Source organism: Nothobranchius furzeri, chromosome 8 (assembly GCF_043380555.1).
Source record: "Nothobranchius furzeri strain GRZ-AD chromosome 8, NfurGRZ-RIMD1, whole genome shotgun sequence".
In the NCBI taxonomy this organism is placed as follows: Eukaryota; Metazoa; Chordata; class Actinopteri; order Cyprinodontiformes; family Nothobranchiidae; genus Nothobranchius; species Nothobranchius furzeri.
In genome coordinates this window covers 75,712,936-75,721,760 of record NC_091748.1, presented here as the reverse complement: position 1 = coordinate 75,721,760, position 8,825 = coordinate 75,712,936, and the positions used below count along the sequence as shown (strand labels likewise).

Here is an 8,825-nt window from a genome sequence, read left to right as displayed (position 1 = left end):
CGAGCTGAGCTGGTCCGACTCCGTCAGATTTTCAGTCTCCAGGAGCTCCTGGTGGACAATCTAACCTCCCTGCTTTTGCAGTTACCGGCTCCACCAGGTCCTGCGCCACCAGTCCAGTCTGCGCCAGGTCCCGCGCCACCAGTCCAGTCAGCGCCAGGTCCCGCGCCACCAGTCCAGTCAGCGCCAGGTCCCGCGCCACCAGTCCAGTCAGCGCCAGGTCCCGCGCCACCCGTCCAGTCAGCGCCAGGTCCCGCGCCACCCGTCCAGTCAGCGCCAGGTCCCGCGCCACCCGTCCAGTCAGCGCCAGGTTCCGTGCCACCCGTCCAGTCAGCGCCAGGTCCCGCGGTGGTCCAAGAGTCTCCGCCCCCGGGCCAGCCTGTCCAAGAGTCTCCGCCCCCGGGCCAGCCTGTCCAGTTGTCAGCGCACAGTCCGGCGGAACCAGCCAGGGGAGCGGTCCCGTCTGCAGCGGCTCCACCTCCACTCCAGAAGTTGGTGGCCCCTCCTGCGGCGCCTCCACTCCAGAAGTCGGCGGCGCCTCCACTCCACAAGTCGGCGGCGCCTCCAGTCCAGAAGTCGACGCCTCCAGTCCAGAAGTCGACGCCTCCAGTCCAGAAGTCGACGCCTCCAGCCCGGAAGTCGATGCCTCCAGCCCGGAAGTCGATGCCTCCAGCCCGGAGGGTGACGCCTCCAGCCCAGAGGTCGACGCTTCCAGACCAGACGTCGATGCCTCCAGCCCAGACGTCGACGTCGCCTCCAGCCCAAGGGTCAACGTCTCCTCCTCCAGCTCAGAGTTCAACTCCTCCTCCTCCAGCCCAGAGGTCGGCGACGTCTCCTCCAGCCCAGAAGTCAACGACGTCTCCTCCAGCCCAGAGGTCGACGACGTCTCCTCCAGCCCAGAAGTCGACGACGTCTCCTCCAGCCCAGAAGTCGACGACGTCTCCTCCAGCCCAGAAGTCGACGTTGTCTCCTCCAGCCCCGAAGTCGACGACGTCTCCTCCAGCCCAGAAGTCGACGACGTCTCCACCAGCCCAGAAGTCGACGACGTCTCCACCAGCCCAGAAGTCGACGACGTCCCCACCAGCCCAGAAGTCGACGAAGTCTCCTCCAGTCCAGAAGTCGACGACGTCTCCTCCAGTCCAGAAGTCGACGACGTCTCCTCCAGTCCAGAAGTCGACGACGTCTCCTCCAGTCCAGAAGTCGACGACGTCTCCTCCAGTCCAGAAGTCGACTACGTCTCCTCCAGCGTCTCTACCTGCCGAGTCTACCCCTGCAGCGGCTCTGCCTCCGGTCACCGCCGGTCCTGCCCTCGCCAGGCGTGAGCCTCCCAGAGCCCGCCGCCGTCTCCTCCTCTGCCCCAGACGCAGGCCCCCCCAGAGCCTGTCACCGTCTCCTCCTCTGCCCCAGACGCAGGCCCCCCAGAGCCCGTTGTCGTCTCCTCCTCTGTCCCAGACGTAGGCCCCTCAGAGCCCGTCGCCGTCTCCTCCTCTGCCCCAGACGCAGGCCCCTGGACCCTACTGGTCCCTGCCTCTTCTCCACCAGTCCCTCGGTTCCTCTCGGCCCTCCTTCCTGGTCCCCCTCCTCCCGCCCTGCTCTGTGTTCCTGTGGGCGTCTGGAATCCGCTCTCTGGGGGGTGGGGTGGGGTGGGGGGGGGTGCTTTTATTGTGGGCAGTATAAGGTACACCTGTGCACTACTCATGATGTCGGATCAGCATCTTGATGTGGCATACCTGTGAGGTGGGATGGATTATGTCACACCCTGTCCTGTTTCCCCATTCTGTTCAGTCATGTGTCTCTGTTAATTGCTCCCACCTACCTCTCTTTTTCCAATCACCCAAGCTCCCAGCCCTCATGTATTTAAACCCTCTCAGTTCTGTGTCTTTTGACGGTTTATTGTTTCAGTGTCCAGCGCGTTTTTATATTAAACTTTACTAAACGTTCGTGTCTATCTGCCTGCCTTCCTCACCCGCATGTGGATCCTCACCTCCGCTTCACTCACCAGCATGCCGTGACAGATTATCTCAGCAATGCAGAAGTGCTCACTATCACACATTTAGATTGATTTGTGAACAATGTTTGAGAAAAATGGTAATATTGTGTATCTGGAATGTATTTTAGATCTTTATGTCCATCTCATGGAAAATCGGAGCAGAAACAAAGGTGTTGCGTTTATATTTTTGTTGAGTGTATGTGTAAATGCGGTGTTGGTCAGAACTTCAGAATCTCGGAAAGCGGCGTCTCTGGATGAAAAAGAATTTGGTTTGTTCTAAACTATGATGTTATCTTCAGAAGCACATTCAGACGCAATCTCTGTGTTCTACCTCACCCTTTTGATGACCTTCGTCACGGATTCGGAGGTCAGAGAGGCAGGATGACCTCTGGGCACCCAGGTCCGGTAGATTGACTGCGAGCACCGACTTCTCCGGTCCAAAAGATATCACCACGCAGCACAGGTTGGAATCAGCTTGCGTCTCAGGAATAACTCTTAAGGAGTTGAACAATATCAGCTTTGTTCTGCATGAACTGTTTGCTGTCTCAGCTTTGTAGGTGCAAAAAGGTTTTGATGATGTGTCAAAATCTTTGATTATTAAAGAGATATGCTAAAGATGGCCGGTCTGAAGCTTTCTCTAGAACTGGCAAATCACTCAAAGTGATTTAGTTTTAAAGAATTTATGTTATGATTTTCACAGTCAATCAGAGGCTGACAGGAAAGATGTTACCAAGACAACTCAGAAACACGCCTTCTTTAATATGGAAGTCCTGACTGGTAAAGAAAACAAGTTATGTGTTGTAGTCTAACTTAACCGTACTTGTTATTGTGGATGTGCAGGTGTGAGGACCTTGTCGTCAAAACATCTGAGGAGACAGAAAAATGGGAACGGTGCGGTAAAGTTACGAGGAAAAACAGTTCAGAAGTTAACCTTTCTACCTATTACTTACCTAAAAATGTTTTTGTGTAACAGATGATGCATTCTGGATAATTGGAGTGTCGAGAAAACCGGATGACTTTTGAACGTTTTGGTGAGTAGGCAGTTTTAAGACCGCTAACGGACTAGCAGCAAAAGCTTATCTTAAAGTGAAACTGAGTTGGAAAAAACTTATTTATGTGCTAAAACGTTTAAGTACCAGTTCACTGACAGTATGTTGAAAATGTATTGGTTTTAATCACTAGTATGAAGCTAGTCTGGTGACATTGAGGGGGGGGGGGACCTTGCCACGCAGTCGTGGCCGCAAGTTATTTTTCCCCCTCAAATGTCACCAGACAGGCACCATAATAGGAGTTTTCCATTTGCTGTAACATTTTTTCTTTGCCAAATAACCTCCACTTTGTACAGCGATACTGCTAAAAGATGGTGATGAAACCAGAGACCTGATTTGTTTATGAATGGGTAAATTAAATGATTCTGTACTTAATTATTTAAAGAAAACTTCACATCTGTGAAAACACTTTTGTTAAAAACAGATTTACAGCCTTGATTTAAGGTTATATTTTTATCTTTTGGGAAGAAATTATTACAAAGAAAAACATTGTAATAAAAATGGATTTTTGTAAAGATTTATTGTGCTCAGTAGTAATCTTTGACATGCTATATACAGGGTACATGTGCTATATATGACTATCAAAGGTATTGGCCAGACTCAGCATTAAAATTGTAAAAATTCAGTGTAACTATACTTTACCAATTATATAAATATGAACTTGGTTCAGTTTTTCATTTTGTTAAAGAGCAAGTCACCCTCAAATCAACTTTTTTGCTATTAAACTATATAAATGAGTCTCTAATCGTTAGAGGTATAACAGTACGCTAAAATCGTATTCGATTCGGTTCAGTGTTTTGAAGAGCTCAGTACAAATCGTTTTCTGTATATTATTATATTTATTTATTTTTTGTCTGAAGCGGCTTCTGTAGTGAGCAGAACCAGGTGTCCTCACAAGCTGCTGATCTAGTATGATGTCTTTAAATATTTCACAGTTTATTTGCGCAGCTATGAGTATCACTCTCATACGTGCTTGACTGTTGATGCGCCTTGTTTTTATTTCTGCAGTGAGCCTTGAAAACTCACCTCAGACTGCCCACTTTCTTCTTTAAAACTCATATTAGAGGGTATCCGCAGGTCCTTAAAAAGTTTTAAAGTTTTAAATTTGCTTTTTTAAATTTAAGATCTTAAAAATCATTAGAAATGACAAATAATCCTTAATTACAGTTTCCAAATGTCTTAAATTACCAAAGACCCTATGAACAAGAATTTGTAGTTAGTGTTCAGCATTTTTTGTTTATGATATTGGCATAAGTGGAACTGTACACATTCAGTTGGTTGTGAAAGGGGACTATTTTTAGATGAGCACATTAGCTGGTTAAGCTAGTGGGAGCTTGCACCATGGGGAAGTGAAAGTTTAATGGTAACTGGGTGGGTAATCCCACGTTTGCGACGTGGTTAGCACCAGTGCCAGGCAATAGCTGAAAATTATAGCTTAAATATAATTAAAAAATAGCTTAAATTTGGTCAAAGTGGCCTTAAAAAAGGTCTTAAAAAGCCTTAAATTTGGCTCCCTTAAACCTGCAGATACCCTGTTAAATAACGAGCTTTCTCCGCATCGTATTTTTTGTTGTAGAATGAAAACATTACATCAACTGCCGTGGGGGAAAAGTTCAGTAGACATGTTGTTTACGTTCAGCGTCTCTACTGTCTCCACAGTAGCAGCGACAGCCAGCTGGTTTGATCTGCTCAGAAAGACGTTGATCAGAATTTGCAAATCACCTTTTTTAATCGGAGATCAGGTGCGTGCAACCATCATGCGTCACTCAATACAGCGTCGGTGCGGAAACTCGCCTATGAACTTTGATCTGCTGCACTTAAATCATGCAAACAAAATTTCATTATTTAATGGAAAATGAACCAAAATGGTACGCAAGTGGCCCGAACCGTTAAACCCCTAATATATACATGCAGCTGTAAAATTGGCAGCACATAATTTTGTTTTTTTTCTGTAGATTACTGAATTACACATCAGGACAGTATGATGGAGTTAAGACCTGTAGTCAGCTGAGAGCTCCCGGTGGTACGAGCACAAAAATTAAATATTTAACAAAAGTAAACAAACTGTACCGATTTTGGTTCTTAAGACTAACAGAATCCTTCCCGGTGTCCAAATCGGGTCGCGGGTCTTCTGCGTCAAACGGTCCAAAACATGTCTGCACCTCCGGTAGTGATATCCAGCTAGCGGGGTCGGAGTTCGGTTGAACTTCTCCGGTAATCATCCCAGAGAAAAAAACAATCTGACCGACTAGCAGAGGCTTCAGAAGCTACATCTTGACTGATGACACATTGTTCTCAGCTATAACTCTTAACACAGAAACATCGTAGTCAGGTGCTTTTTCTTCAGACCTCCTGTGAAACGTCACCAGCTGTCCAGGGCTTAGACCTGAAGCTAGTTTCTGTTTTTCCCGCGCCAGTCAGAAACATCAGATTTTCTTCAAATTCCAGCCGTGAAAATCCAAAAACATTTTTCATTGAGGTTTTATACTTTAAACATGCCATTCAAAGGAATTTAGCCTGTGGCCAATATCATTAAGATAGATTTTGAGTACTAGATAGTAAAGCCTCTATTCTGTGGTTAGAAGTCTCCTCGACGAGGGAGTGGAGAGCCGGACCAGAACACATCATCTCCTTTTCCAAGGGTGATGAACGAGATGTACTGCACCTCACTGAGGAAACAGCACCGGCAGGATTCAGCAGTGTGGTAGGACTGACTTTGGGTTGCAATGATTATAAATTTATAAAAAAAATTTGCCCCCTCAGAGTTTTCATGAATGTTAACTAGATCTATTAAAGCTTAAAGGGCTTTCTGATCAGTTTATCTCTGCTGTCAAATTGGCATTTTTGACATGTGATTCGATGAGGATTAGCTCTCTTCTGGTGGATGAGGGGGGAAATGCATTTTTTTGTGCCTCTTCCTTGTTGGCTTCACTTTCATACCAGAATTATGGGGGCTGTCGTGGTGGAAATTATTCCATCTAACCACTCCCTGGTTCTTTGGAGGTGACCCTGAAGAGAGATCCACACTTTAAGCTAGGGCTGGGCAATATGGCCTAAAACTAATATCACAATATATTGAGGATTTAACCTCAATAATGATAAATGGACCATAACTGCAGGTAAGTTGTCCACTAGATGGGGCTGTCACATGTATTATATTTAGTCACATTTTTACGCATCTCAAGGTGGTACAGCTTCTTAAAGGGACATGAATGTTGTCCAGCTACACACATCTTTTCATTTTTTTATTATCAAATTTATTGACATGGGAAAAATGATCTCGATAAGAGTCAGAAATTTCGATAACGATACATTTTCGATTTATTGCCCAGCCCTACTTTAAGCCCATTATAATATGTACACACACAAAGATCTTTGGTTGGCTTCTGGTGAGAAGAACACAAGCAGTTCCCTGCCGATGTATCTTCTAACTTTCGACTCTTCTCGTCAGCCCTTTTATTGAATTGCATGAAAATTTTTTTTTAATTTTACAACAGTTCCACAATAGACTGGGGCGTTCCCACTTCACAGTCATACACTACTCCTCCTCATGTGAGCGGTCTTCATGAGTTCACAGTCTAAAGCACCTTCTGACTTTCCCTGACCCTCAACATCCAAGACTTTTTCTAAGACTGAACTTGTGATCTCTGGCTCAGCAACGAGGTCAAAAGTTTATCAATCAGACACTTCCCCATGACATAACTCGTGATCTTCTTTTGACCACAAGCAGTAAGAGTCAGGCCATTGTTATAGAAACTTTCAACACCAATGTTTTCTGGAACGTTATCTCTGTTAGTCTGCAGCACTTCGACAAAGTTTTATTTCCTTATATATGAAGATTAAATGATTGACCAACACATTCATAACCTGACAGCAATTAGACTGAAGTTGACTATATTAGTTTAAACAGAAAAGGTTATATTGGTTAAGTGTAAAAATGATTATTCTCAAAAAGATTATATTGATTAGCTTTAAAAATGATTATGCTGATTAGGGCTGCAATGATTCCTCGAGTAACTCGAATGATTCGCTGACAAAAAATATTCGAGAATTTTCCGCTGCCTCGAGGACTCGTTAAATAGACCATAGCTGAATATCCGGCATTGCGCATGGATTCTTTATGTGTTGCGCAACGCGGTTACGTCACAGATTATACGTGCCATGTACTCTACTGCACAGCGCGCAGCGGTCTTTTCGTCTTTTCAGCTGGGCAGCCGACAATGGCAGACGCCATGGAAATAAATGAAAACGAGCAAGACCAAAACGAAGGATATAGTAAACGACAGAAGTTTTCCAAGGCATGGGATCACTTTACATTAAAAAGCAAGGAAAACGCCATTGTATGCAAGCATTGCAAGGTGGAGCTACCACAACAGCACTTCTTCCATGCTGCTGCATCTCTTAAGAAAGCATCCGACTGAGGGCATGAGTGAACGTGCCGAGATCAGGTAAATAAACTTTTTTTCAGGACGTAAATATTGACTCAGCTGTAGTGTCAATAAAATACATTTATTTGTTATAATTTAGTTTTAAAATTCTGCCCTAAAATACATCTGTTAAGTGTATATTTTTAAAATTGGTTTACAAAAAAAAAATCTTTGTGTAGCGGAGGCAAATGTGTATTATTTATTTGATATTCTGTATAAATATACAATATTACCTTACTTGATCTTTATTGTAAATATCAGAAGATTATAGGATTTTTGCTTTATTAAGTAATTATACACACCTCGTCTTGATTCAGAAAAGAGTCAGGTTTATAATTGTAAGAATTTATTTTAGAAACAATTAAAACATGACAAGTGAACTAAGCATTTACTGTGAATGGATGGAGCTAAAGGTGATGTAGGAACCTACACTCAACAAAAATATAAACGCAACACCTTTGTTTCTGCTCCGATTTTTCATGAGATGGACTTAAAGATCTCAAATTCAGTCCAGATACACAATATTACCATTTCTCTCAAACATTGATCACAAATCAGTCTAAATTTATGATAGTGAGCACCTGTGCTTTGCTAAGATAATCCATCCCACCTCACAGGTGTGCCACATCAAGATGCTGATCTGACATCATGAGTAGTGCACAGGTGTACCTTATACTGCCCACAATTAAAGGCCACCCAGGAATGTGCAGTTAATTGCTTTATTGGGGGTCTGGGGACTCAGAACCGGTCAGTATCTGGTGTGACCACCATTTGCCTTATGCAGTGCAACACATCTTCTTCGCATAGAGTTGATCAGATTGTCAATTGTGGCCTGTGGAATGTTGGTCCACTCCTCTTCAATGGTTGTGCGAAGTTGTTGGATATTAGTGGGAACTGGTACACGCTGTCGTATACGCCGGTCAAGCACATCCCAAACATGCTCAATGGGTGACATGTTCGGTGAGTATGCGTGGCCATGCAAGAACTGGGACATTTTCAGCTTCCAAGAATTGTGTACAGATCCTTGCAACATGAGGCCGTGCATTATCTTGCTGAAACATGAGGTAATGTTCATGGATGTACGGCACAACAATGGGCCTCAGGATCTCATCACGGTATCTCTGTGCATTCAAAATGCCATCAATAAAATGCACCTGTGTTCTTCGTCCATAACAGATGCCTGTCCATACCATAACCCCACCACCACCATTGGCCACTCGATCCACAACATTGACATCAGCAAATTGCTCATCCGCATGACGCCACACACGCTGTCTGCCATCTGCCCTGAACAATGTAAACCGAGATTCAACCGTGAAGACAACACCTCTCCAACATGCCAGACGCCATTCAATGTGAGCA

General features: G+C 44.7%; 1 long non-coding RNA gene across 1 annotated transcript; it reads left to right on the top strand.

The window, feature by feature from the left end:
* Positions 1-1,623: 1,623 nt before the first annotated feature.
* Positions 1,624-7,130, top strand: LOC129167754 (uncharacterized). The gene is made up of 3 exons (XR_011521432.1): positions 1,624-2,450; positions 2,828-2,878; positions 2,961-7,130. It is a non-coding gene; the product is annotated as an uncharacterized lncRNA (long non-coding RNA).
* The last annotated feature ends 1,695 nt before the right edge of the window (positions 7,131-8,825 follow it).